Below are 25611 nucleotides of genomic sequence, written 5' to 3' on the forward strand. Positions count from 1 at the left end.
TTTCTATATTAGCTGTCGATAACTAGTACTAATTTCTTTTTAGCCGTTCATTACTTCACTTCTCCTTGCATTAGGTCCTGTTCACCACAATAAATCAACATGAAGACCAGCAACTGGTCAGGCCCTGTGCTGTTTTCTATCTAGGCTATTCCAGTTTCTTTGTAATAACTTTATAGTATCAATTTGATAGATGTCTGTAGTTAAGAATTTCATACCTTATGACTTCACTAGATAAGGCTGTTACTTTTTTATTTTTGAGTAAAAGTAGGAGAGTTAATCTCAATGTGTTTTACTTCAACTATATAGTATTTATTTTAAGAATAAATACATTTATTAGTTAAGGGAAATTAACTAGATTCATGAAAAGTTTAACAATAAATGTTGATTTCTTTTATTATACTTTTAATGTGTTTGAGACAATAAATATTCAACCAAGTGATGTTTCTTATAATCATAGTTGATGCTTAAATATCCAACAATTATATTAGTCTGCTTACTATATATTTATCAAGTAACATTTTTAGAAGCAAATGATATTACAAAAATTTCTTAAAGTTTTATTATTCCTTTAAAATGTGGTAAGCGATTTTTGGAGATATATTAAGTAGAAAAGAGTAATTTACTATCATTCTCCCAATTATACATATATTTAAGTTAGTTTGAGGGAAGTAATCATCTTTGCATTGTATATGTATATGACATATATTTCATTTTTGCAAATTTATTTATGTTTAGTGACTGCTTTCTTGATAGTTCACATACCAGAAAAGTCATCCCTAAGTGTACAATTTAATGATTTTTAGTATATTCGAATTTTATACTAATCACTATCTAATTTTAAGACACTTTCACTCCTCCTGCCCCTGTACCCCTTAAAAAAACCCTCTTTATCTATTAGCAATAACTACCTATTTTTCTTCAATCTTCCCACCCCTCACGCCCTAGGCAATCGCTAATATAACTCTTAGCTTCTATGGATTTGTCTGTTCTAGACGTTTTATGTAAAATGGAATCATACAATATTTGTTCTTTCGTATTTGACTTCTTTCACTTAACACAATATTTTCAAGGTTTACCCATATTGTAGCATGTATCATTCATTGTTATGAATGATATAGAAATATTCCTTTCTATATCATATTTTGTTTATCCATTCATCAGATGATGGGTTGTATCTACTTTTTGACTATTAGTAATGATTCTGCAATGAATATTTTTGTATAAGCTTTTGTGTGGATATATGCTTTCACTTTTGGGTATATACTTATAGGGGTGGAATTGCAGGGTAATATGGTAACTGTTTAACTCTGAAGAACTGTCAAAATGGCTGCTGTTTTACAGTTCCACCAGTAGCGTACGAGGGTTCCAGTTACTCCACACCTTCACTGACCCTCGTTATTGTCTCTCTTTTGTGGGTTTTCACCATCTGTATAGGTGTGAAGTGGTATTTCATTGTGGTTTTGATTTTCATTCCTATAATGACTAATGATGAGTGTTATTTCATGTGCTTATTGACTATTTATATATGTTCTTTGGAGAAATGTTCAAACCCTTTGCCCATTTTTTAATTGGGTTGTCTTTTTATTGTTGAATTGTAAGCATTCTTTATATATTCTGGTAACTAGTCCCTTATGAGATATATGATTTGTCAATACTTTCTTCCATTCTGTGGATTACCTTTTCAGTTTCTTTCTGGTGTTTATGAAACACAAGAATTTTAATTTCGATGAAGTCCAAATTATCTGTTTTTTCTTTTATTGTTATGCTTTTGGTGTCAGATTACAAATTTACTTTTAAATATTCATTGATAGTCTAGGTCTGTGACAAGATTTTAATTATCGCAGGACTATAAAGCATTGGTATTTCCTGTGTTTGACAGCTAAAGCCCAAAGGAAGCAATTATCCTTGTATTTGTGCTTGGATTCCTCAGCTAATTGTTTTAAGCAAAACATTGTGTTCTGATCCCATGTGTTACCATGAAAATGTTAGCTATGTGTGACATGTTTATTGATATTAGTCTTCTGAATTCATATTTAGTGTTTCGGATTGGAGAAGAACTTAGTACTTTAGTTTCCACGGCACTTACTGCATATTTGATTTTATGCCTTAATAAAATCATTGCTTTTTAGGCTAAGAGTATTAACAATTCTTGTTATCTTAATGATTTTAATCTTGTGCACGTTATTTGTAGGCAATAATATTTCAATGTTTTCGTAAACCTACAAAATATATATATGGACTATGTATATTTTTCTCTGCTTTATTGAGCATATGTCTTTTAATTTTCATGGGACCATTTTAGTTCCCTATCTTTTTTAAAATCATTATGTGGCTTCTTTTATCTATTGAAGGCATATTTCAGAATATAGTGGCCTATAATGTCTAATTTAATTTATTAGAGAAATGACATGTAACAGTGGAATGGCACCACGCTTAGTAGCATTGGTTTTCTATGTAAGGGCAAAGGGGCTGTAATATAGTGTAATTAAAGTATTTTTATTAGGGAAATTTACTTTTGTTTGTACCTTTTATATTTTCTAACAATATGCTATGTTAACTTCAAATAACCAAAAGTCTATTTTAATTAAATTTAATAGAGCTAAAATTATTGGTACTCTTTTTGTTAGTTGAATTTAGATCGTGGTGTTTATTGGTTAACGATCATTTAAATGCCCATCTGAAGGGTGCTGTTGTTCTTCATCAGTGTTTCTGTGGTGGGTGTTATACTATCTATGGACATTTTGCAGCGAAAAAGGAAATAAAAACTGACGTTATGTCATTCACGATGGTGTTAAATTTTCCATTGTGATAAAAAGTAAGGAAAAGATTTAGTTGAGTGAGTTACGTCCTCCTATAGTATAAGTCAAATGTGATTAAGAGGATTTTGATGCTGTTTATGGCTGAATTAAAGCAAAATGGCTTTTGTGCATTATTCTTTCCCCTTTTCCTTCTCTTGTTCTGTGTGCTTAATGTTGAAAAATTGAGTATATATTAATTCTCTGAGTATTTATATTTGAAATGGGGGTTTAATAGTAGAGACCCCTATTTCCTACATGGGTAAGAAGGATTACCCTTTAGTTAAACCACTAATTTGTCACTAACTTTTCAATAGGAGCTGCCTTATACTATGTGTAGCAGCTTCTCAGCACACGTCCTAGAGTTTGCTACTCTGCTGATCTGTAAAACACCGTGGAGATATTGGTCAGGGTTGTATGGACGGAACAATTACTCTGTTCTTCCTCAGAATGGTCTTTCACTATTTACTAATCTTACTCAGGAAAGCTCCGCTGGACTTGGAGTATTCTAAATCTCACACTCTTTTTGCACAAATGTCTGAAAACCATTGCACAGTAGTATTGGCTCTCTTTGCTGCCAATGCTGCTACTCTTGTAACCACATCATGCAGGGAAGTTTTCCTAAAAGCTTTTTCCATCAGAACTCACTTTTAAAATGAAAAACGTAATTCAGATTAACTCCCACATTCGGTCTAGTAGCCATCTCAATTTTATTCTTATTAATACTCAAGATTTCCGTTCTCCTGATCTTTCTTCACAAATTTCCCAGTCTGTTAATCTAAATAATTACAACTGTTCATTTCTTCTGTTTTGTTCGCTGTTTATAGACTGCCTAGCTTTGCTAGAGTTATGTCAGTTTACTGTCTTGAGAGGTTCCTAGTATATATTCACATTTCCCACCCCCCTAGTTTAACCTCAGCGCTTCTTTATAGTCCTTTTTTAAAAAATTTATATCATTCCGCATTTTAGTTACTTAGAATCTTTCCACTGTCTTCAAATAATCAGTCCTATCCCTATTTTTCTTACTCCTTTTTCACTTCATGTATCATATATTTTCTTTCCTCAGTCTGTCTTTAATCAAAGAATAAGATGTTTTTATTACTTTAGAAAACTAACATCTATATTCTTAATCGTATCCCTTTTTTCCTTCACTGGGACCTTGCTGTTTTCTGTATTCTTCTCTCGCCTATGTTCTATGCTGGGTTCTCCGCTTTATCACACTCAATCTTGAAAAATGCCTTACTTCTATTCTTCCTATCCTTCCCATTATCACCAAGCTCATTTGATTTATAGTGGACTCTAAGTGTCCAATTTCTTAAAGCTTAAATCTTACTCAACCACCTTCTGCAGTTTGACTATTGTTTCTACTAGTGTTCTGCTTCCTCAAGTGAAAGTAAACCACTTTCCTCACAAAACCAGGTAGACAGGCATTGGTTAGGCTGATGTTAAAATGCTCTGTATCACCTCCAAGATAAGACTGAGTTTCAGTTGCTAAATCTGTGTCTTTTCATTTCTTATCCTGCCCTACCTTTTTAAGCTTTTGGTATTTTGCTGCTGCTTAACATTACTTCCTTGTCTTCTGTAATACTGTACTTTAATGGCTTTTCTACTGTCTCTCCAACTAAATGTTTATTTTCTTTGTTATTGCTTTTTCCTGTCTATGGCCGTACCACCCTGAACGCGCCCGATCTCGTCTGTTATTGCTTTTTCCTTCATTGCTTTTCCCTTAAGTAGAGACTGGATTGAAGCTTTGCTCTTTGTTCCTCCTCATTATATTTCTAGGAGATGGTCTCTATATTCATTATGTAAATTAACACAAATGCCACATTTTCCTTCATTACCTGCTTTATCTCAGTCATTATGTCCTCAGCACCCTGTTATTTCTCAAGCTGAAAATTTTGCCTTGTATGATGCTTGATATATCATTGGAAGGCAATAAATGGTTTTTGAATCAATAAATGAACTCGTTATCTGAGTCTCCCAATACATTCAGTTCTTTTTTTAGGTATTGATGTTAACCATTCACCTGTTCTTATGTCATGAGCCCTGTAACATCTGTGATGAACTCTTACCTACACTTGTTAACGTTAGTTATCATATTTTAGTCCTAAGCTTAACTAATGAGGCAGATGATGTTCTTATCTGCAGATGGTAGAAGAATCACAGAGATTGTGATTTGCTTATAGTTTCACAGGTGGTGGTGGAGTTGAAAGCTAAAATTAGAATTCTGATTACATGTTTCCGGTTTTCATACAAAAATGCTTTCTAATGACAAAAGCAGCATCACGCAAGAAGTTACTCTTAGGGTACTGTGAGTTATGTGAGAGAAGACTGAACGGTGATAGTACTTTACATTCTTGTGTGATGAGATGAAGGGCCTGATTTGGTGGAAGGAATGGAAATCAAGGGTGTGAAAAGTTTTCGATCAACATTAACAGAGTTTTGAGATTCTGACATCTGGTAATGATGCAGTGATGCCAGTAAAGTCATTGAGTGAACATACATCAGATAACAATTATAAAATCTGGTTAAAATATTGAAAGAAAAACTCCAACTATTTAAAAGCAGTGGAAAATGACCAAAAGGAGGCAAGGGCTAGCTGAGACGTCATCCTTTAACGCCTGCAACTTGAGTGTGTAAAAATTGTATGTCCGTGACTTTCTTGTCTTTGGATGTGCCTCAGCCTCCTGTAGTTCCAGTGGCATAGGGCAGAAGGTAGGGCTAGCCAAGCAGCTGGAAATTTGCTGAGGGAAATCCTGGAAGCAAGAGAACCATCGAAGAGATAAACAAACAGACTTTTTCGTCGGCCACTGCTATCATAAGCAATTCTAAAGGAATCGAGAGTTCACTTGGAAAGGGTTCTATTGGGGGAAAATGGTTGAATATCACTATCTTACACTGTTAATGGTATAAACTAAAAATTTTCTGTTTGTTTAGTATTGTTACTTGCCATGAGTGACTGGCTACTTCTTTAACTCAGAGTAAGGATAGTATACTTTTATTTATAAATAATATATACTTATATATAGTATATCCCCAGACCTTGCTTTTGAGGATTTCTGATGTGTCTGAATCTGTTTGTTATGGAAAATAGCAATTCTAGCTCCAATATGTTTAAAAATCTTATGATGAAATATAAATTCTATAGAATATCTTGTGGATAGTAAAACAATTAAAATTTTTTTGGAAACAATTTTAATAATATATTATACACCTTGCTTTTTTAAAAGCATATCATGACCATGGTTTTATTTTTTGATAACTTCGAATTTCCAGTTTGAACCTCAGTTATTATACAGTGATGCCATTGGAGAGAGTTTACAGTTTAACGCATCCCTGACTTTTGGAAGTAGACATGTTAGTGCCCCAGATTTCCTCCACCCTCCAGATTCCCTTCTTTCCCCTCCTCTAAAGCCCATTAAAACCATTATTCTCCTTTTATAGATATAGGAGAAGTTTTCACCCACCCCCTACCCATACCTATTATTATCCACAGGCAGGCAGCAGGTGTTATTGGGGATTTGTAAAGCATTACTTCCTGTAGTTTGTAGTACAAAGAAAATTAGTGTATCGACTGTACTATACTTCCTGCCCTGCCCCTGGTTTGGAACCACTGCTGTATGAATATTGAGCACATTCTGCCTGATATGATGCCCCATTGATTTGAATTAATCTTTCTACAAAAGGAATCTTGGGAATGACTGTTAGGTTTGCTCTTTGCTTGTTTTAGCTACTCTTATAGTTAATTTGGCTATGGTACTATAGTATCTTATTTGCCCTAAGGAGATAAAGTAATGATACCATCTTGATTACTAGGCAGGAACTAGTATAAAAAAAATGGGCTTTGTTTCCCTATAGAGTCAGCTCAATTGGAAAAAATGGAAGTGCTGATAGTTTTGAAAATAATATGATACTGACATCATTTCTCTGGCTTGACTATTTTTCTGTTAGCACTAGTGATAGATCGAATGCTGTTTTATGTAATAAAGTCATGTTATAGTCTGAACTGGTGTACCATTTTGACTAGTAACTTAGTTGAGAATACCACTTACCTTTCTTTTGTGTCCAGTTCATTGCACCTTGGAGTGAATATGCAGAGAGGAAGTAACTAGGTCCTAATTTCCATAAGTTAGATCACACCAGTTGGGTAACATTTTACTTGTGGTTGTCTGGCTGTGTTGGGGCTGTATTGGTTACAAAGTGGAAAAGATTGAATTGTTTATCTATCTCCCATCACATCCTAAAACTTTCCTGTGACCCATAGAAGTGACTGAGCATAGGCTGGGTGGTTCCCCAGTTACAAGCTCCCACCCGTCCTCTCTCTCTCTTTCTCTGTCTCTGTCTGTCTGTCTGTCTGTCTGTCTCTGTTGCCCTAGTTTCTTGTCAAATTCATACCGTAGGCAGTTCTTCCCAGTTAGAAATAAGTTCAATCTTAATGGAGCTGGTTTACAAAGAAATGGGCTGATGATAGCAATCTAGCATGAAATTATTATGCTGTCATTTTAAAATAAGCAAATGAATCTTTATGAAATGATAGCTTACTGACTGAGAATTGTCTGACCTGGAGCCCAGATGTGTTGATTTTCTAACAGTGTCTCTGTGCTATGCTGGATCCTGCACATCTGGGTGGTTCTTTTTAGTGGAATGAGTTGATACATATCTTTTACCTTTTGAGAGTTAAAAATGTCAAAAGGCTCATTAAAAATTTATTAGAAACTCTCTTAGGTGAAAATAAATCTGCCTCATCACTAATATAGTTTATTTTTGACTACTGTGTCAATCTGCTTAGAAAATTTACTTTAAACATCAAATTACAAAAGTTTCCTGAACTTTCTCTTTTTTGTGGGCTTGGGGAAGATGGGTGGTGGAGAAACCTATTTGAAACTGAGTACCACCACTCTTTTTCCTCACCCTTCTAACCAGAAGTCTTTTTTAAATTCCACAGTTAATGTCTATGTTCCTACTAATTCTGACAGCAGCTGGGTGCCCTATACAATCGATTCAGTTCGGACACGAACTATCCATAGTAAGTATCATATTCCTCAAGGTAAAGGACAAAGTTCCCAGCAAGACTGCCTTTATTTCAGATGCCAGCCACAAGAGGCGTCCCTGGCAACCTGCACTTCTATCTGAACTGGCTGCAAATTCAGATGTTTCTAGTACCTTTCATGTTGGATAATTTGCTAGAATGATTCACAGAACTCATTGAAAACCCTATACTTAGGATTATACTTTTATTATAAAGGATACAATTCAGATACAGCCAAATGAAAGAGAGGAACAGGGCAAGGGGTGGGCTGGGGGTGGTGCAGCACACAAGTTTCATCGCCCCTCCTCGTGGGGTCCATGCCTACCTCCCTCCACCATATGGGTGTGGCCATCAACTGGGAAGATCTCTTTGAGCCTTCATGTTCAGTATTTTTATCGAGCTTTCAATATATGGGGATGATTGACTAAATCATAGACTTTGTGATTAAACTCAGTCTCTAGCCCCTCTCCCCTCTCTGGAGTTTGAGAGGTGGGGTTGAAAGTTTTTCTGGTGACCATCCCCATCCTGAAGCTATCTAGATATCACCATGAGTTACCTCATCAGCATAAATTCAGGTATGGCTGCTAGGAGCTCTGAAAAAGAATGTCGGAATTGAAGGATTCTTCCTTTAACTTGTACATTCTGACAGTTACTCTGGTTAGTGTCAGAATTGAATTGAATTGTAGGACACCTAGTTGGTGTCAGAGAATGAGTAATAACAGATACTCCAAGGGTTTCTGAAACTCTGTGCTAGGAACTGGGGCCAATATATATATTCAATTATACTACAGTATCAATGTAACATCTTTGATTCTTTTATCTTTTGCGTTGTCTTTGGGATTCTTTGGTCTCAGACTGTTTATTAGGATTCTACCAGAGAAATAGGTTTCAGATTTTAATTTCTCTGCTTCATTTTCATATTCTAATTTTTAAATTTAAAAAGTTTACTTTTATTGAAATAAATTTATGCATAATTTGATGAGTTTTAACATACGCATATACTCATGACACCACCACATTCAACATAATGAATATATATATACATCACCCCTAGAAGCCTCCTTGTAACTAATTCCTTCCTCTCCTCCAACCCCTTTCCAGGGACCACTAATTTTACTTTTATTAAGGTTGGTTTGTATTTTCTTGAATGTTATTTAAGTAGAATACAGTATGTCTCCTCTTTTTACTGTCTTCTTTCCCCAGCTCAGTAAATTTGAGATACATCTATATTGTCGAGTGAACTTTGAATACTTGTTCCCTTTTATTATGGGATAGTATTACATTTGGGGGATGTAGCACAATTTGTTTTCCATTTACCTGTTGCTGCAGTGGGTTAACAGTTTTTGGCTATTAAAAATAAAGCAGCTACAAACACGTATATGGCAGATTTTTGTGTGGGCATGTGCTTTCATTTTTCCTCTGTGTGGAATAGTGGAATCATGTAATATGTGTATGTTTACCCTTATAAGAAACAAGATACAAGTTCTTTGGATAACTAAATGTAAGTGTTTCCCAGTTTGTGGCTTGCCTTTTCATTTTTCACCAGTGTCTTTTGAAGTTTAAAAGTTTTTTATTTTGAGGAAGCCCAGCTTATATATTTTTTTCTTTTATATTTCATGCTTTTTGCATTTTGTATTGTGGTAGGTTGAATAATATCCCTACCCCTCAAAGATGTTCACATCCTAGTTTTCAAAACCTGTGACTACGTTATCCTAAGAGGCTAAAGAAACTTTGCATAGACAATTAAATTAAAGATTTTGAGATGGGGAGATTATCTGGATTATCCAAGTGGGCCCAGTGTAATCACAGACTTTGAAGAGGGAGGTAAGAAGGTCAAGGCAGAAGAAAGATAGGAGACTGAAATGGATTGGAGGTTAGAGCGATGCACTTTGAAGGTTAAGGAAAGGCCCATGAGCTAAGGAATTCAGGCAGCTTTTTAAAAGTTAGAGAAAACAAGGAAGCAGATTCTCTTTGAGAGCCTGTAGAAAGAACACTGGCCTAGCAACACTTTGATTTTAGCCTAGTTAAACTGATTTCAGACTTTTGACCCCAAGAACTGTAAGGTGGTACATTCGTTTTGTTGTAAGCCACCAAGTTTGCAGTAATTTGTTACAGCACCCATGGGAAGATAATACAGATTTCAGTACCTAGAAATGGGGGTGCTGCTGGAACAAATACCTAATTTAGAAGGGGGTTTGAAATTATGTAATGGGTCGAATTTTGAGGAACTTGATAGAAAACTTTAGATTTTGCCTTAAATGTACTGTTAGTAGAAATATAGATGTTAAAGACTGTTGATGAGGCCACAGAAGTAGGTGGAGAGCATAGTAGGGAAAACATCATCTTAGAGAATACTTAAATCATCATAAATAGACTTGGTAGAAATACGGATGTTAAAGATGCTGAAGATGAGGACTCAGAAGAAAGTAAGGAGCATGATAAAGAAAACTCGTATCTTCTTAGAGAAATACCTGAATTGTCATAAGCAGAATTTTGGTGGGAATAGGAATATTAAAGGTGCTGCTAATAAGGATTCCAGAGAAAATGAATAGCATGTGATGGGAAACTGGGATACAGAGGACCCTTGCTAGATGGCAGCAGAACTCTGTTCCGTCTTGCCTTGGTATAGCAGCAGTCATTTACGTACTGTAAATTTCTCTTACGTACTTAAAGTATTTTAGTTTTAAGTAAAGTGACAGATTTGTATTTTTATGTGTTAAATTTATACATTAAAAAATCAGAATTCTCCCAAACAAACATCTTAGTAGACTATGTATAGTTATTCTTTTTTTTCTTTTTTTTTAGGCAAGGCAACCCTTGGTTAACCTCACAGATTGCAAGGACCTTGTCAGTTTACAATCCCTTAGTTTTTTATTTTTTACGCCGACAGCACCTGGTCTTCCTAGGTGGTCTTCCATCCAAGTACCAGGCCCGACCCTGACCCTGCTTAGCTTCCGAGATCAGGCGGGATTGGCCTTGTTCAGGGTAGCATGGCCATAGACTTGTACAGTTATTCTTGAGATGTCATTATTACTAAAGTCTTTTTGCAGTTTCTCTTTGAATAAATGGGTATGTAAAAGCAATTTGCTATAAAACCTTTTAATTTCTGGATTTTTCTGATGACTTTAAAAAACAAAAATGACTTTAAAAAACTACTTTGAACTTATTTTGAACTAAAATGGTTATTCAAAAATATATATACATTGGTTTTATTTAGATATTTATTATTGAAGAAAATTATTTAGAAAATAATTTTTCTAAATAATTGAAGTGCATCGATGTTAGAATCCAGTTGGCCCCTGAATAACATGGGTTTGAACTGTCTGGGTCCACTTATGTATGGATATTTTTTCAATAAATACCTATACTCTTTTTAGTCTGCAGTTGGGAGTCTGGATGTGGAAGTCTGATTGTATGCAGTGATCAACACCTTTTATTTGGGGACTTGAACATCCTCGGATTTTGGTATCCATTGGGGATCTTGGAACTAGTCCCCTGTGGGTACTGAGGGACAACTTAACTTTGAGGGGATTCAAAAGTTACAGGTAGATTTATGACTTCTTAAGGGTTGGTACCACAATCCCTGCATTGTTCAAGGGTCAACTGCAATTTTAAATGGTAGCTTTTGTTAATGACTATTATTTACCGGTGTGATAGAACTTATAATTATAGTTGAAAATCAGTGTTTAAAATGAAATGTAGTGCTATTCAGGTGTGGAATTCCTAAATATTATAGTTCCCTCTTCTGTCTTTCCAGAGTTATTGCACCATGTTAAATTTTCAAATTAATTTCAACAAGTGTTCAAAAATTACCAATAAGTCTTAAATTCATGTTTGATTCCCTGGAGTTTGAAGGACTTTTATGTAGGCTACCTATATCTCTAATATTTCTTTTTAGGTTGGAATTTGGAATAGTCATTATCAAAAGTTATCTGTAGGAAATATGAGAGATTGGGGTACAAAGCGAATGACACAGTGAAGAAGCATACAGAAAGTTCAGAATATAGGACAGCTAACAAGGTTTCTGCAAGTCAGCGGTATAAAAAAGAAGAGCGTGGGGAGTTGCTCTCAAGTAAAAGAGATGTAAGAAACATAACAGCCAGATACAAAGAGTGGTTCTTGTTTGGATTCTGTTTATATCAGATTACCAAGAAAAGACATTTTCAAGACAACCTTGGAAATTCAAATATTGACTGATATTATTAATGCCTGTGATTATGTAAGGCAATGGCAAAATTATTTAAAGATACATGTTGTGTGTTGGTGGGGAAGGGAGTGACATGATGTCTAGAATTTACTTTAAAATACCTCAAACCAAAGAGTAAAGGACAAATACAGAAGTATTGCTACTATCTTGAATAATTATTGACTATGGATGATGAGTAGGTATATAAGAATTCATTATACTAACTTCTTTCTATTTTTATATGTAATTGAAGTTTTTCATTTAAAAAATTCAGTTTTTTGTCCACTTACAAGGTTTTGCTGTCATTGTTCCTCTTCCAACATTTAAAAAATATTCTTAAATCTTTAAAAATATTATTTATATTTCTATTAAGAAAATGAGGCTTTTTCTGGCCGTTTTATCCATCTTCTTTTTTTTTTTTTCTTATCAGTTATCACCATCTACTACAGTAAATATTTGTTTTATTTGTTGTGTGTCTTCTCCCCTTGAAATATAAATTCAGTGAAGGCAGGGAAGATTTTTATCTGTTTTGTGTGTTGCTGTATCTTCGTTACCTATAATAGCACATGATAAGTACTTAGTAAATAGTTGAATGACTGAATAAATGAATGAATGAGAACTAGAGCTCTTGGAAACCGAGGACATGGGGCTTGGCCAAGGACAGAATCAAGAAGAACTCTTTTGAAAATTAACCCTGTGGGACTTATCGGGGGAACTGTCGGCTAGTACATAAAAATTTAGGGGGTAAGAAGACATCTCTCTTCTGTTTGGCTATAAAGCCTTAAAATATTAAATATTCAACATATTCTCAGTAATAGGAATGGCTATAAAGTAATTAAATTATACTGTGATTTCTGTATCTTTCATATAGTCTTAAAAGTTTTTTATCCCTAATCATGTTTACTACTGAAAGGCAGTGCCTTCTTAAGATGTATTTTATTTAAAGTTTATGTATTTCTACTCAGGAAAAAAAAATTTAAACTAGTGATTTTATATAGGCAAGATGAATTTTAGAAACTCTTCTTATGGTTTCTTTTTATATTAAAAATACATAATCTCACATTTTTCCTTTTTCTAACGACTGATTTGTTTTTCAATCTGTACCTGTTTATCAACCATAGTTTAATATCTTGCTGCATGAACATCATTATCATCAGTTATCTACAACTTTAGATATAGAAAGACTATACATGATAGTCTTTAACAGTACTGCTAAACACAACTGATAATAATTATACTTAGTAAGATGCCCGAAAGTTGAGTATTAAAAATGACATCAGCGAACATTCAGTAGCATTTTATATTCTATATTGAATGTTTTTAGAATCACTGCTTTAAAAATTACTGAAGTTGTTTTTATAACCCAAAACTATAAGCCTTGTTTTAAGGAAAAATATGAGCAGAATATCTAGTGAGTCTCAATATTGTTGCTTTTGGAACCCCTTTGCATTCTTGAAAATTATTGAAGACCCCAAAGAACTCTGATTTATTTAGGTGGTATCTCTCAATAGTTACCCTATCTGAAAGTAAAACTAGGATTTAAAAGTATTCATTTATTAAATTCACTTAAAAGTAACAGCTAATTACACGTTAGCACAATTAATATATTTTTATGAGAAATACCCATATTTTCCAAAAGTTAATGAGAAAGATGACATCGTTTTACATTTTTGCAAATATATTTAAAGTCCGGTTTAACAGAAGAAAGTTGGATTCTTATATCTGCTTATGCATTCAGTCTGCTAAGATATTACATGACAGGTAGTCTAAGGAAAACTTACTGTATACTCAAGAGATTGAAAGTGAAAAACACAGTAACATCTATAAGTATTATGAAAATAATTTTGCTCTCAGAGATTCCATGTAAAGGTTTCATGGACCCCTAAGGTTCATATTTTGAGAACTGCTGGAATTACTTCTCACTGGGATATTATGTATGGCAATATATGTTTTTAAATGAAAGAATAGTTTTTAAAAATATAATAGTGTCAATTGGATAAGTTTCTATTTGATACATTTTACTTTAGGGAAACTCTTGAAGTTAGCTCGTGCTTACTCATACGTATAAATTTGGGCACTGAGGAGGATGTCTTGATGTACAGAGTTGTGTTTGTAAATTATACATGTTTAAGACTACTTTGTAATAGAATGGTTATCTTATTAGAGAATTAGAAATTAATTCAATAGAAATAAAGTTTTTAAAACAAGTTTTTGATATTAGAGTTACTTGCAATTAAGGAGGAAAGCGTAACTTTAAAATGCAATTCATTTAAAAAACAATCATGTTTGTCATTAGTGAGCAAATATTAATGTTGTCTCTTTTTAAACATCTATAACTAGATAATTAAATATAAATATTGTGTTTTTTTTAAACAATATTATGTTTCCTTTTCTGATAGTTTTGAAAGCTTTATCTTTGTTGGTTTGCCTCCATTTGTATGTAACTGAAGAATCAATAGTACATTAAATTAGCTGACATGGAAAGAAAAATAGTAAATAATGAAAATAGACCTTATTGCTTACATTCTGTTTTATTTATAACTAATATAAGATCCAGAGGGTATTGGTGAAGGGGTAAGGGGGATAAAGCATTACATGTCAAGTTATTTCACAAGTAATCTATACTTTGGATCTTTTATTTCATGGTTTTGTTTGAAAACAACATTGATGCTGAGTAGTAAAATAACTTATTTTCATTAATAGCAAATGCATGTGGTGGGGATTTTATTGATGCTTGTCTGTAATAGTAGACACAATGATTTATTTATAGGCTTTTTGTTAATTATAAAGGTAATAAAAATCTCAAATTATTATGGGCATGTTATACGTTTGTTGATAATATAAATCATGTGAGGCGTTACAGCTCAGTACACTGTCCTTATGTTAGGTTGTTGTATTAATTTTTTCATTACCTCTCTTGGCTTCGCAATCTTGCACATTTGCTAGGAGGAGTGCATCAGCAGCAATAAGATCTTTTTTCCCCAACGTGTCTGACATGCATCAGAAAATGTGACAAAGCAGAGCTATAGCTAGATTTTAGAAGTTCTTTTGTTAAATCATATAAGAAACCTAAACTGATAGTACTTCACATTTTCCACATAATGTGCTCTTTCGATGAATAGCTGTGTAACAGTACACAGAAAAAGCAGAGTTCTTGGCAATACCAGCTCAATTGCATCTGCAGATGAGGATTTAAAATTCCATGCAGCAGACAGTACCTCCAGCAGGCGAGTAAAAGGTTACTGCATTATTTTGCTTGTTTGTGTCCATAGCCTTTATATACAAAATGTTTTTTTAAAAAAAATTCAATGTGAAGTGCATGCCTGTTTTTAGATATTCTAGAAATTGATTTATGTATAACATGAATATCGAAAGGGCAGTGCAAGGTGAAGGAAGAGGCAATACTGGCTCTTTATAGCGTTAAACCAAGGAAGAAATTGAGCACGAGGCATACACAAATAAAGAATCTTTCAATGCCACAGAAAACAGGAAGTTTTAAAAATATACATTTTAATTTGAGATTTCTTATTACATTTAGTTTTTAGACTATCTTCCTTTAAAAAGGATGCTGTTAAAAAGGGTTGATAATCGTTGGTCTATGAATGTTCTTTAAGTTACAGTTATTTGAACTGTAATTATTTGGGAAGACCATAAAGTATTTGTATTAATGTGACCCTCTTTTGTCCTGGAAATTGTAATGTAGATTATAATTATGTGTGATACAAATAAATATCTTTATACATTATTGGCAAAAGAGGATGCTTAAGTATGAAAGATATTAGAGTAGGGCTAACATACTTAATGCTATTGCTTATATTTTTAGGGTGGTTTGTGTTTTTTTAATCTTTTTAATGAGATGCAGATAACCAAGTGGGAGAATATTCAGTATCAAAACAACCAGGTTTTCGATGGCTTTTCACTTACTGTCAATACCTATCTATATAGCTGCATGCCTTTTTTTCCTCATTAAAACTCTTCTAACATTTATGACACCAGGCGCCTCCTTGGATTATCTTGCTTATTTATTCCATCATTATCTACACCATTTTATTTTCTGTAGAGTTTTATTGCTTCATATTTCTCAAGTTTAAGTACAATATTCAGAGAGAATTTTTCACTTTGCCTATCAACCACCGTCCTGCCCCCTCCCAGAAATACTCAAAGATTTTTAATAGCTACTGTCTAAATTTTCTTTTGAAAAAATTCTTATGCCTATGTTTCTGTATTTTAGGTTAACTAATAAGATTGAACAGTGATTCAATAAATTAATCTATACTATACAAGTAAAAAATCAGTTGATTATTCTTACTGTGAGTGTTTGGCAGGCTTCTTGAATCGCAGAGTCATAAAAGGTCAGCAGTTCTGATTGGTAAGTTAAAGAATCCGTCCAGTAATTTGCTCCCTGTTGTTTCTCAAAGCAATGCAGCAGCAGTTCTTTTCCAGATATTGAGCGGTTCTTGAACAGTGTGTCTGAGGACAGGGAGGGGTGGGGCTCATTCCTGTTGGTTGTTGAAATAGTGTGCATTTACAGAGGGAACAGGTTGGATAGGCTGAGCTGAAGGAGTAGGCAAACAGATCTAAACTGATGGAGCACAGAAAGAGTGGTTAGTATAATTTTGGGGAGTATTTTCTTGAGTTTGTGCCTTTTTTTTTTTTTTTTTTAAGTCCTTGGGTTTTAATATAAAACAGTTTAAAATAGTAAAGCACCTTACCTTCTCTTAAAGAGTAGCCGGGAGACTTCTGTTTCTAATACCGAGTTTTTCTTGGCGATGAGTTTGTGGCTGGTATCTTCTGTAGGGAAGCTCTTGTTTTATTCTTTTTTAACAGTGTGTCTTTCAGCCAGAGAGCTGCAGAATGAGGCACTTAGCCAGTTTTGAGTATATATGGGACATTTTCAGTTCTGATTTTTTAAGTTAAATTCTCATCTAATGAGCAAGTCAATGTGTGGCTGTGGCTGCAGCATTATTTCTTCTTTAATGAAGAGGTTGAGCCGTTCGACCTGCTGCTCCGATCTGTTCTCTTGTAGCCATACATCAGACCAGTTGCAGAGATTATCCATCGAATGTCCCAGGCAACCAAAGGTAACTACATAGATTTATTTCAAATAAAAATATACAATTAAGATGGATGCATTATGACGAGGACCAAATGATTAAAAATAAAAGACCAATTAAAGATGTTCTTAGCAGTTTTCTTGACCTTGCAGTAGCTATCCAATATCATTTTGTCATCATCAGATTGTGTAGCAATGGAAATGCACTGCAGTAATTGATTTTGTAATAGAATCAGGTGATTTACTGGCTGCACTGACAACCACTTGCTTGCTTGCTTGCTCTGAGCTGTGGAGCACTCTAATGGATGTTGTGATTGCAGCCTGGAGTTGAAATGAGACTGCTAGCCACTTAAAGCAGCAGCACTTATTTTTAAAATTAGAATATTAAGTTTTTTCTTTTTTGTTTTCTTGCTTTAAGTTTTGGGTAGCCTCGGTAATTTTAGTTAACTTGAGTGCCCTTGTGAAATTTTAGAGATTATATATTATTTCACTCATCAGTTCATAAAAAGTTCATTGGTACTATTAGCCTTGAATATAATGAAATATCTCTGTATTCTCTGTTCCTTGCTCAGCATCAACATATGTATCATACTCTGATATTGATCACAGCATATCTTGAAAAGATGAGAATTTGTTTAACTATCCTGTGTTATCTAAATGAAACAGAATAGTCTTACCATTTGCAAATTTCATCAGTGTCAAACTCTAGCTCTAATTATAATAATGGAATTATGGTAAATTCTTATACTAGTAAGTTGTGTTAGAGTTTCGTATCTTTTTAGCCTTTTGCTTTGATGGTTTCATGGCTATCACAAGATTTAGGAAATCTGAGTTGGACCAATTCTAAGGAATATTGGTGAAAACATATAGTAGCCATTTTAAAGTAATATTCAAGAATATAGCAAACTAAAATCTTAAGTACAAGATTATGAATTTTCAGCAATTATATTTTGATGATCTTTGTTTTCATCTTTATTCTATGCCTTTTAAGCAAATAATCGGTTACAAATACAGAAGTATAGGACTAAAGCTTAAAGTAGAATAGAACTAGTGTTACAGAAAGAAAAATGAGACCTAGGCACCCAAGACTTAGTCTACATTAAAGTTTTGCTGAGCGCTTTGCATTAGGAAAGAAAATTATCCCCCTTCTCTTCCCTCCTCACCAGCTCCTCTTCCTCTCTAATTATTTAGTATGTAAAGTGTTTTGTACAGAATCTGACATGTAATAGTTCTGTCTTTATGTAGAAATAGTTCTATCCTTCCCTAATTTATGTTCTTTAACTATGTTTGTGTTCTTGCCCTGATAGAGACACAATTTCTTCCAACCACTTCTAAAAACATTTATATTAATTAAATATATTAATAATTTGCTATAAAAGAAATTGAACCCAAGATACCATTATACATGCTTTTCAAACTATGTGAAGAAAGCTGTTCTTTGCAATGTACTTAAATACTTGCCCTTAGTGTTTGAGGCCTTAGTGTTTGTTAAAAGATACAAATATACCAATATCATTGTGTACTTTATCCTGAATTCAGATACTTAAAACATTAATTATGGAAGACTGTAATATGATTTAAAAACTAGTGTTTGCAATCTTTTATTGTTTAATGAGTAACAAGTTTATATGGTTCTTCCACCCCCAAAAAACGTCTGAGAACATCGATAATATTAACATAAGTTTGTTAATGTCATTTGAGATTTGGTCAAAGATGTGTCTAAATTACATATATATTGGAAGTTAAATGGTAGATTACCAACAAATTAATTATTGATACAAGTTTCAGTAGAGTGGCGTACATTAAAGCTTTTTTGCAAAGGGTTGAGCAAATAGGAGGAAAAGAAGTGAATACCAGAGTGTTGAATACTTTTTAAAAAAGATTGGTTATAAAAGATAGAAGATACCATGATTGTTCTGTATTTAGACAGTATTTTATATAAAATAAATAGGCAGTATACTTTGTGAAGTTCTGGCCCCAGTGGAACTGCCTGTTCTTTTCTAAAAGCCTACTTGCACATGATTGAATCAGGCTCTGCTACCAATCTACTAGATGACTTTGATCAATTTACGTATGAACATTTTTGAGTTCCTTAAGCATACTCCTAAATTGTCCACTAAATTAATTTGCTCATACCAGTATGAGGTGTTAAAATAGTCGACCTGGAAGCTATGGAAATTGGAGTTAGGAGAAAAGATGAAATTTCTTAAAAGAATTAGTTTCTAGGTGATAATCAAATGTTTTCTTTCACTTTTTATATCTTTTTTGGGGGGGAGGGGACATATTTTTGCTAAGAGCACTGTTTTATCTTTTTGATATCAAATATTCTCTAAATAGAATAGTTATTCTAGATAATTGTCCTAGTTCTTAAAAAAGCAAATTTGGGATTAAATTCTGGTACTGTCAATTTTTCCTTTGCTCTCTAATGAAGATAATGTTGTGAAAGATTTTATTTCAGTACCTAGCATATTTTTTAGTAATCATTTTTCTTAAAGGGAGCCTTCATGTTACTAGTGCTCTCTCCATATGTGGCCAATCATATAAGCTGTATACATTCCTCTTTGTTGCTTAGGCAAAGTGGTTTTGTGGGTTGATTGAATTAGGTATTTTCGAAAAGATGATCATGTCATACTAATTATTACAAGCATTATGGAACCCTTAATTTGGACCAGATATTATACTAAGCACTTCTATATTAATTATGTTATTTATGCGATAGGTATTCTTATTGTCATTTTTAAAGTTGAGGGAACTGAGGCTCAGAGAGGTTATATAACTTACCTTAAATCACACAGCTAGGAAATAGCAGAACCAATTTTAAAACTCATACTTAAAATATATATATTTAAAAATTGTGGTAAAATACTGTACTTTAATATACTTTTAAAGTACTTGCACTTTTAATTAAGCAGTGACTGCAGAGATGAAACCAAGTTTTGATCTGAAGACCTGATATGATTACCTAATTTTTGTGTCTTGAATAAGAAGCAGTTGATACATTCACCTTTTACTCAGCTATTTGGAATATACTTTTCATTGTTTCAGTAAATATTCATATAAAGTATTTGTATTGTTTGCAGTAATGTTTCTCAAGGTGTGGTGTAGAGATCACTTTCATCTGAGCCATTCAGGGTGGTAGTTAAAAGTACAAATCTCTGTCATATCCCATTGACAGAATCACTGAAATGGGATATAGGGATTTTTAGTTTTAAATAAGCCTCTCAGACAATTCTTATGCATACCTAATTTTGAGAACCAGTGATATTGAGAATGTGCTTCTATTTTAGTTTTCTGTGTATGTTGTTTGTCAGCTTTCCTTCCTCTAAGAATTAGTTTGCAAACCATAGATGGTTTGTAAAATCATCTTTCTGACTGTTAGTTTTGAGATAGAATGAGCAATCTCATATACTAATGTGAAATGTAAATTGGTAATGTAAATTCTTTTATGGTAAGCATTTTAGGAACATGTTTTAGTAGTATTTAAAATGTTCATAGCCTTTGAATTAGTAAGCCTACTTCTAGGAATTTATCCTAAGGAAATAAGTCAGAGATTTAGGCACAAGGATGTTCTTGTCAGCATCATTTTTAATGGTGAAAAACTGGAAAAACTCAGTTTCAAACATCGGGGGAATGGTTAAACGAGTTTATTATATCCATTTGTTTGAACCACCGTCCAGTTTTAAAATGTCATTTTGGGAAGAATATTGAAGACAAAGGAAAATGCTCATGATTTAATATAACGCCTCAAAAGAAGAATGTAAAATTGTCCTTAGAGGTCCACATACATATAGTACAAATGGTATTAAGTTGAACCATTTGAAATTGCCATTTTTGTAGGTCGGTGAGTGATTGAACATCAGCATTTTCATGGAGTTTAACCTACAATGATAGGAGTTTTGAAAATATGTATTTACACATTGTAGAGAAGGAAACTGAAAGGAAATACAGCAGATTTACAAAGTGATTATTTCTGGGTGATGAGGTTAAGATAATTTAAAATATTTTTTTCTGTACATGTCTATATTTTTCAAAATTTCTAAGTCTTAAATTTTACCTTTGTATTATGTCACAGTAAATTGCCAATGAAATCAATTATTGGGAGCAATTGCAAAGCTTCTGTGGAAACCACCAAGTAAAATTTCTGTAAATCTTTTAAGCAAGCTTAAGGACCTCCTCTGTACCAATTCTCTTACCTCTTTTGTTTGTCATTTAGTATATTTGTCTCATATTTACACAAATGAGCATATATATCTGTACCCACTTAACAAATTTTGATTAAATTTGAAATGGACAATATGCTTTAAAAGGAAAACATCAATTTTACAAGTTTTTCTTTATCACTGGGCCCCTAAAGACCACCAACTATATGCAAGAGTTGGCTGGATAGCCACTTAAGCAAAAAAGGTCTGTTTTAGGTTGTTTAAAATTTTAAATTAATTAAAAACAATTAAATTTGTGTAATTAATTATAAATTAATATGATGTAATTGATATATAAAACTAAAGATTTTTAAAAGTTAATAATCTACATATTATCTTTTCCTTAAAAAGTTACCACGTTTATCTGAAAGGAGTTATCCCTACCCTCATATGCTTTAATGTTTTACTTTTAAAATTATGGCTTAATAAGAATAATATCTACCGTGTTCTGATTATCACCAAATGCCAGATATTGGATGCTTTATATGTGTTATTTCTTTATTCTTCACCTAAAACCTATTCATTATGTATAAGCTTCATTTTAGAATTGACTCTATTGCAAGTTTACCTGAGATCATATTAAGTGGTAGATCTGTGTTTTTACTTCAGTAATGTCTAACTTCAAGGTCCGTGTTCTTGTCCTTGGTGTTATCCTCGTCCATCTGAAATCTATCTATGTATTCATAATTTGAGAAAAGAAGAAAACTTAAATATAAGCCTTCCTAATTCAGACTATCAAAGAGCGGAGCAAAGCACATAAATTCTAATTATTTCTTGTTTATTCAGTCATTTGTTAGCTCTTCTAATCTGGACATTACATATGTCATTTTTAGCATTTATCGATAGCCTGCTAATAGCTAACTTCTTGTGCAAACCACTAGAAATCCTAAAATGAGGAAGCCAAAAGTTGCCTTTGGAGCCCTCATTTTACAGTCCTAATGGGAAAGGCAGACAACAAAAAAGTTAATAATGTATTTCAGACACATAAGTATGGAGTAGAAGCTGTTGGAGCATAAAGTTGTTAATTCTTTTGGGAGCAGTGGTGAGAGGTACTTGGGAAGCCATCTTAGAAGAGGTGAATTTAGAAGGAGCCATAGATTATATTCTTGCCATAGGTCCTGTGAATCTGCATTTTTAACAAGAACCCCTTCCCCTAAAGTGATCTTAAACTCCATTGAAGTTTGAGAACCATCACTGGAGGTGGTAGTCGAACCTATGAGAGTGGATGTAATAGCCTGAAGAGAGTGTATAGAGTGAGAAAGAAGTCAGAAACCTAAAAGCAGTATTTTAGCAAAGAGATGAGAAAGGCTGAGAGAAGGAGAGTTTCATTGTTACTAAACCACATACATGAGTTAGGCAATGGGAGATCCTAGAAAAGAAAGTAAGAGTTTGATAGGGAATACATCTAAGGAGAAACAGGTTGTAATAGTTAATTGGGTCAACAATTTTATTCTTGGATTTACTAGAAGTTAGCCCTGTGCCCTTTGCCAAGTGAGATCATTACTTTGGGCTTTACAGTAATTTGTGTTCTGTCCCTTTAAGTCAAAACTACTTGTATATCATGTAGAAACTGACATGAGTAATTGTGGTCTGGCCCCTATTGGGGTTTATAGAAAATAGCCTACTATAATGCAGCTTTGTCATTGGATCAAGATGCCATGAGGTTAGATTAATGTGACAGTTATAATTTGGAAATAATAAAAAAAATTATATCTTTTAGTGCCTAGGAATAGGATCGGATATGATTAGATTTTGTGTAAATTGAAAAGAATTGAGAAAGTTATTGAAGAAGAAGTTATTTGAAGCTGGAGTAAGAGAAGGGCAGTGGTGGGAAGTTAGGAGTTACAGGTATATCTTTTTTATATTTCTCATACTTCCACATTTATAAGTTTCTTTATAATTTTTTTCACCAATATGTATGTTTAAATTATAAACATATAAAATCACAAACTTTGAAGGAAAAGCCTTAGAATTCTGATTGAGATTACAGTATTTAAGGAAAAAATATTATTCTTTACCCCCAAACCTGTGATTAATAGTAAATAAAAATCACAGTGTTAACCTTTTAAAGAAAATGTTTAAGAAACAGTTTGGTTTAATTTGGGAAATTCATTCTTAAATTTTGAAATTGACTGGTTGTTGAAAGTCATAGTAGTTCATCCTCTAAAGAGTACCTTTTAAAGTTCATGTCTTAGAATCATATCTGTGATAAATTTTAGGTATATTTTGACATGACAAAGAAGTCCTTGGTTGATAAAAAATAAAGATTAGAAGTCATCGTCATATAGCCTTTGCTTATTATATATTTTATGATATAGGCTTTTGCTTCCTCCTTTATTTTCATTCTCTGCCTAGAGTCTCATTGAAGAGTGACTTGAAAACAATACAGAATTTTATTATTTTAAAAATCTGTATAGATTGAGGAGACTCCCTTTCTAGTCCTCACTCATTTACACTGTTTTGTATCCACCAATCAATGTCATATACTTGTGAATATGTTCACGGAGAGTCAAAAGTAAGATTAGAGAAATTGAACCTTGAGTATTGAGGGGGCACTGAGTAATGCATCAGGTTTCTGAAGGAGGTGCAGGAATAGACAGTCAAAAAGGAATGGTGGGATTAGTTTTGGAAATGATAGGGCTCACTTTTTTCTTAAGTGACAGGAGAAAAGGAAGGAGAAATAAAGAAACCAAACCTCTGAGATTGAGATGTCGGAAATTGACAAGAGCACAGTTCTGAAAGCGTCAATCTCCCTAGGGAGAGTAAAGTACTCATTTAGCAAGTTAAATTCTAGTTGTTTAATAAACACTATTTTATGTAGGGCTGTGTAGTTTTGATACCGATTTTCTCTCTTATTATAGTGGAAATTGTTCTTGATTAGTATTTTTATTTTATTTTAATAAGAAAGATAAATCCGTCACTTTCATATTGAAAATTTTGTATACAGGAGATATGTTCCATAGTGAAAGTTTTGGAAAATGAATCATCTAAACAGACAAAAGAAAGAAAAACAGACTTTCAGAGCTGTTACTGACCTTTTGATAATCCCTGAGCCAGAATTTGATTCAGAATATTATAGTAATAAGCATGAATTGGCAGAAAGAGTAGATGGTGGTATGAACTGTCAAGATCCAAATGACTTTTGATATAAAGTAGATAAGATGTGATTTGGGGTGGTGGAGGTCGCTTAGATTACATTTGTTAATCAGATTGGTGTACTTATTCTGTTCAAAATGCCATTTTCTTCCCTTTCTGCCAGCTCCTATATTTCTTACCCATTTTTAAGGGGTAAGCATGCTCTATTGGTATTTCTAACATTAGTGAGTTGATATTTCAGGATGCATCTGTTTCAGAGCATTATAAAAGTGCTTTAAAAATTCCTTAATGTAAAATGACATTTCAGGTAAAAAGTTTGATAACTTCCAATTTTTAATAACTTGTATTACCAAAATCAAAATTTGATTAGGATTTGACATTCTTAAAGTGTTAGAAATGTCATAGACACGTGTTGCTGACAGATTTAAATGCTGAAGTCAATTTTTGTTGTTCTTCAACTTAGTAAAGAAATGTATTCTCTGTGACCAGGTAGGTAAATATTTCTTTCTCAATAATTTGACATTTTCATAAAGAAAGTAATTTCAAGCGTGCTATTCTGTAAACTAAAAAGATCTTTTCTAGGGGGTAAAAACCTGTATCATTCTAATGAGTGCCATCCTCCTGTGGCATTATTATAAAATTAAAGAAACAGATGCAAAATATATTTTTTAAAATACAAAGCATATTCTAGAATTTAAATTTAACTTAGCATAATTTTGAGAGAATTTTGAGGTCATATATTTTACCTGTTATTACAATCTGTATTTTTAAATGTTATTACTTAATTTTTATTCATTTTAAATATTTCATTCCAATTCTCTTTATTAGTATTTCTTAAAGCAAACACAAAAAATGGGCAGTATTTTGGTTTGACAAAGTAATTCTTAAGTGTTTATCAGCAACAAAGTTTAACCTCTCAGTGTAGATTGGTTTTACCCCATACCAGTGACTACTGAAGAAGTTAGGCTGGGTCTAAATAAAGCGGCTGGATTTCTTTAAATGCCATAATACAGGCAATTCTGTTATAAAGCAATCTATGTGTCTCTGGAAAAAACCTAAAGTTCTGCAAAATCAGACTGTAAAGGGACAAGTCATTCAGAGACCTCTGCAACTTTGTAATCTAACAAAACCAGTAACAATTCTAATAAAAAATATTAATACAGCTAAACATTTGTACCCAACATCAGTTAGCTAATTCTAACTTCTAGGATTTATGCCTTTGATATATAAGTCCATGGGGGTATTCAATTCTA

The 25611-nt window shown here is 33.1% G+C and overlaps 1 protein-coding gene across 3 annotated transcripts in view; it reads left to right on the plus strand.

Annotated features, from left to right (window-relative positions):
* FBXW7 (F-box and WD repeat domain containing 7) overlaps window positions 1-25611 on the plus strand; it is a 177784-nt gene that overhangs the window by 43501 nt on the left and 108672 nt on the right. The window lies entirely within an intron of this gene.

Source organism: Pteropus alecto, unplaced genomic scaffold, assembly GCF_000325575.1.
Source record: "Pteropus alecto unplaced genomic scaffold, ASM32557v1 scaffold50, whole genome shotgun sequence".
Classification (NCBI taxonomy): domain Eukaryota; kingdom Metazoa; phylum Chordata; class Mammalia; order Chiroptera; family Pteropodidae; genus Pteropus; species Pteropus alecto.